This window comes from Mus caroli, chromosome 17, assembly GCF_900094665.2.
Source record: "Mus caroli chromosome 17, CAROLI_EIJ_v1.1, whole genome shotgun sequence".
Lineage (NCBI taxonomy): Eukaryota > Metazoa > Chordata > Mammalia > Rodentia > Muridae > Mus > Mus caroli.
Window position 1 is genome coordinate 87597585 of NC_034586.1, and position 5354 is coordinate 87602938.

A 5354-nucleotide genomic window follows, 5' to 3' on the forward strand; every position below is an offset into this window, starting at 1 on the left:
TCTCCAGCCATGCCCTTTGTAGCACACGCATCATCCTCAAGGCTCTAGATGCCTGTACTCCACTGCTGCTGCTCTTGGTGGTCATCTCATGGAACTGGCATCTCCAAAACACTGCATGACCCCTTCAGTCCTGAGCAATCAATTGCAACTGAGGCTGCACCAATGGCCTTCCATGGCCTCTCACAGTGCCAAGCCTCAGCTGCTCTGTGTGACCCCTTCATGCCTTCAAAACCAGTACCACCTGGGTGACCCTTACACATTACCAAGTCCTGCTGCAGCAGGAGTACAACCTTGGCTATCTCTGGAACACAGCCTCTTTGTGCTTTCAGAAAACACTTCCCAGAAGATGTCACCTCAATGATGATGGTCTCTTCTTAATCACAGCTAATTTCTTAGCTCCAGCTAACCAGCATCAATAGTCCCAGTAATGCAAAAGTTTCACTTTCGTAGTTCTGGTATTTGTTAATCACAGCTGATTCTTAGGCCCCAGCTAACAGGAACCACAGAATCTTCCCAATCAAAATAGCAATGACCCTGAAAAGAGTCTTTAATTTTCTCTCTGAAGTTTCACAAGCCAGACCTCCATCTTCTGCAATGTTCTCAACATTATCTTCCAAGCTCCCACACAACATCTGACAGAGCTCTTAACAACAAATGGATCTTCAAGCCCAAAGTTCCAAAGTCCTTCCACAGTCCTCCCCAAAACATGGTCAGGTTGTCACAGGAATATCCCACTATGCTGGTACCAATTTGTCTTAGTCAGGGTTTCTATCCCTGCACAAACATCATGACCAAGAAGCAAGTTGGGGAGGAAAGGGTTTATTCAGTTTACACTTCCATACTGCTGTTCATCACCAAGGATGTCAGGACTGGAACTCAAGCAGGCTAGAAAGCAGGAGTTGATGCAGAGGCCATGAAGGGATGTTCCTTACTGGCTGGCTTGCTCTGCCTTGCTCAGCCTGCTTTCTTATAGAACCAAGATTGCCAGCCTAGAGATGATTCCACCCACAAGGGGCCTTTCCCCCCTTGATCAGTAATTGAGAAAGTGCCTTACAGTTGGATCTCATATGGAGGCATTTCCTCAACTGAAGCTCCCTTTTCTGTAATAACTCCAGCTGTGTCAAGTTGACACAAAACTAGCCAATACAGGGTCATTTATAGTGTTCACATTAGATTTCCAGTTTCTAATCATAAACAGAGGATTTTATTTCCATCATTCATCCTCTTGTACTCTCCCTCCTCATCTTTCCTGTTCTCTTTTTCTGCCTTTCCCTCTCTCTCTCTCTCCTTTCCTTGTGCTTCTGAGATTCAAATCCAAGCTTTGTCATATTAGGGAAACGTCTTATCACTGAATTGTAACTCCAAATTTATTTTCTAATTTAATCCTTGATTCAAACATGGATACCCACAGTGATCAAATTTATACCGTTGGAAAGTATGCCCATTCTTATCGCAAAACACACATGGATGGAAAGCATTTTTTAACTGCTCTCAATATCCCCACATTATAAAAATAAAAAATGGTTTATATTTGGATTTTGTTGTTTACATTGCATTATCCTACATAACCTTATACTCAAGACTTTGGTGGTGTTTTGTTTATGGATAATTATTAAAGATTTACTTTGCCAACATATACAAAAGTTCCAAGAAAGAAATTATATCTTCAACTGAACCTTCTGTGAGGCTGAACAAGTGATAGGAGCCTGATAAGCTGTCTCCTCAAAGGCTCTGCCAGAGCCTGACAAATATAGTCAGATGCTTGCAGCCAGCAATTGAACTGAGAACAGGGCCCCAATGGAAGTTCTAGAGAAAGGACTGAAGGAACTGAGGATGTTTGCAACCCCACTGGAAGAACAATATTAACTAACTAGACCCTTGAGAGTTACCAGTGGCTAAACCACCAAGCAAAGGGTACACATGGAGGGACCCATGGCTACAGCTGCACATGTAGGAGAGGATGGCCTTGTTGGGCATCAGTGGGAGAAGAGGTCCTTGGTCCTGTAAAGTCTAGATGCCCTAGTGTAGGGGAATGCCAGGGCGGTGAGGCAGGAGTGAGTGGGTGTGTAGGAGAACATCTTCATAGAAGCAGGAGGAGTGGAGATGGGTTAGGGGGTTTCCAGGGGTGGGGAAACTGGAAAATGGGATAACAGTTGAAAAGAAAATAAAGAAAATATCCAATTAAAAAAACTTTAATAAGTGTAGAGAATTTTGTCTGTTGCAGGTTTAGAGCTCAATTACAATTCATACTAAGCTATCTTTAGCCCTCTAAATAGCCATTCTTTCCTACCTTTATATTTGACCTAATATATTGTGATGTAATAGTTGCTACTTCATTTTGGAATGTCTTAGCAAAATTATACTTTGCCAACCAGAATGCTAAAATTGCCATCTGATAGCATGTGAAATTTTAACACGAGTTTCTTTGCTTTAATTCAACCTACATATTTAGTATTTCGACCAAAGCATAGTCCACAAGTCTTCTCTTTACATAGCTAAGTTTATAGCTGCCTACTGGGCATTGACCACTTTTCCTAGAGCAACTTATGTGGGTCTAACAGTTGATGCTTTTTTTCCACCTTCATTTAAATTTAATTTCTTATGAACTTTTCAAGCCTAACAACTGCAAAATTTATTTACTGGCTAGCTGTTTAGATTACTATGGTCTTCCCTCTGATCTCTGTAATTTCCCAAGCTCATATAATAACATATACAGGTACTATGCCAGAAAATATGTCCTTTTTTCTTTTACCAAAACCGATTATTACAAGACATTGATTGGAGCAGAAAGTGTGAACACATATACACTCATTTAAAGACATGTAGTCACCTGAATTCAGGAATTCCGAATAAAATCAATAACTTATGTTATGTAAATTTATTAGGTAAAGAGTATTAAACAGATTATAATATAATTCATATGCTTTTTATATGTTCAATAGCTAGACAATATGTTATATGAAGGCTATTTTACTTTAAATTTACTGTTGTGTTATTGAATTGAATGTTGATTTTTATTCAAGTGCTATCTGCTTTCTTTTCCACAACTGTTTGAGGTACCAGGCATTATCAGTCATTCTTTGTTAATCTAAACTTCAGCAAGGATATCTTGAGAATGAAAGATTTTGAACAGCTTTGAGGCACATGTTTATATTTTTAATGAAGGCTCTGAGTTGGAAGGGGGTTCATTCTGAGTAAAATACAGAGACATTGGAAATACCAAATGGACCTGAACTCCTTTTTTTTTCAGAAAAGCATTGCAAATACAGGTTGTTTAATATAAACTGAATAATTTATGTTTTGACATTTTCAAATTGTCTAGGAACTTTCAGAACTGAATAACTCATCATACTTTTTTTTCTCAATGTTCTTTATAGAAAAAGAACCTTCCTGACTGAAATATGGACATGACAGTAGAATTTCTCCTAAGAAGAATACAAACAAATTTACAATCAAGTAGTTTCCAGTATTTTAAACAGATAAATTCCAGACATAGTTGCAAATAAATACATATACTTGTAACTATCTAACAGTTATATATTACCTATAATTAGATTGATAAGTAAGAAATGAATGTCAAAACAATTTTTGAAGTAATAGAAAAAGTTTTATGTTTAACTTTTAACATTCAGTTTCTTAAAAAATTTATGTATTTTGTGTATTGTAATAAGTTCCTCGTGAAAGCCAAACCATATGGCATCAATCTTGCTATTTTCCAGACTATGAAAACTGTTAAAATATTATGACAAGAGTGGCTATTATCAGAATGGTTTGTATATATTTGTTTAATAACCCTTCACTTTAGTTGCTATAGATCGTGAGGCAATTTTATATGTCAAACCTTTTTATCAAACAGTAAAGACAATTGCTTTTCATCTTTGAAAATTTTGGACAATTCATAAGATTATATGCCTCTTTTTCATTAATTGTTATTGTGTGCATACACACAAATATATATACTTAGTGAAATAAAAAATAATAAAATATTTAATAGAAACATTAAATCACTAACATGTGTTAAGAAATACATCAAAAGCAGGGACTGAGTTACCTTGGAAAACGCATCTCAGGATAATTTATGAGGGCTGGGCATTACTTAATTCTGGGGATTTCATCTCTGTCTCTTCTGCACAAGCTTTAGGACCCAACATGTCGGCTATATAATTTTTTTAGAATATAATAAATCGTAAATTTCACCAGAACCACCAACAATCATTTAAAATACACTATTTCAAGTGTTAGTAAAGAATTGTCATTCTAACTATTATTATAAAATAATAGGTGAAATGCACAACAGTAGGGAGAGGGAACTCGTAGAGCTCAACTCCAGCAGGAAGACAGGGCATCAAATGAGGGAGGGGGTTGCCACCCTACAGTCAAAACTCTCACCTATACTTGCTCCTGTCTGAAAGAACTTCAGGGATGGAAATGGAGAGGAGCCTGAGGAAAAGAAGGTCCAGCCACTGACCCAAAGTGGGATCCCCTGCTCAAGGGAAGGTGCCAAATAGTGACACTATTACTGAGGCTATGGAATGTTCATAAAAAGGGACCTAGCATGACTGCCCTCCAAAAGACCCAATAAGCAGCTTAAAGAGTCAGATGCAGATATTTGTACCCAACCAATGAACAGAAGCTGCTGACCACTGTTGTTGAATTAGGAAAAGGTTGAAAGAAGCTGAGGAGGAGGGTGACCCTGTAGAAGGACCAGCTGTCTCCATTAATTTGAACCCCAGAGATCTCTCAAACACTGAACCACCAACCAAGCTTCAGGGGAGGAATTTGATGAAGACATTCTATTTAATGCTAAGTGTTCCTAGGTCTCTTTCTACATAATGTTTTGCTGTAAATCTCAGTATTTGTTTCTACCAGCTGTATAAGGAAGCATCTCTAATAATGGCTGAGTAAGGTTCTGATATTTAAGTGTAACAGAATATCATAAAGGGTTATTATATAATCATTATTTTTAGAACAGTAGTATTTGCCTTTAACCAGGTTTTTGAGGTATCTAATCTCGGGTTCGTAGTCACCGAAACAGTGTGTGGGTTACAATAAATGGAGTGGGCCTAAGTCAAATGAGATACTGGTTATTCCAACAAACTTGTACCACCATTGTCCTAGAATAAATTGCAAGAAGGACAAAATTATTAATCAGAGAATTTCTGACTGCATTAGTGTTGTATATAAATGTACAAACATATGAATCTTATAGTTCATACAGTAGGATTACATGCTACTTATCAAATGGCCCTTAATTTTAAGTGTCTCTCCCAGTTTTCTTTCCCTCATCTCCTATTTTCTCTCCCTCCTCATTTGATACACCAGTTTGATCACTGAAATAATTTATTACTATGTCA

General features: G+C 37.5%; 1 pseudogene; it reads right to left on the minus strand.

The window, feature by feature from the left end:
- Positions 1-4151, minus strand: part of LOC110312328 — a 5822-nt pseudogene extending 1671 nt beyond the window's left edge.
- Positions 4152-5354: the final 1203 nt, after the last annotated feature.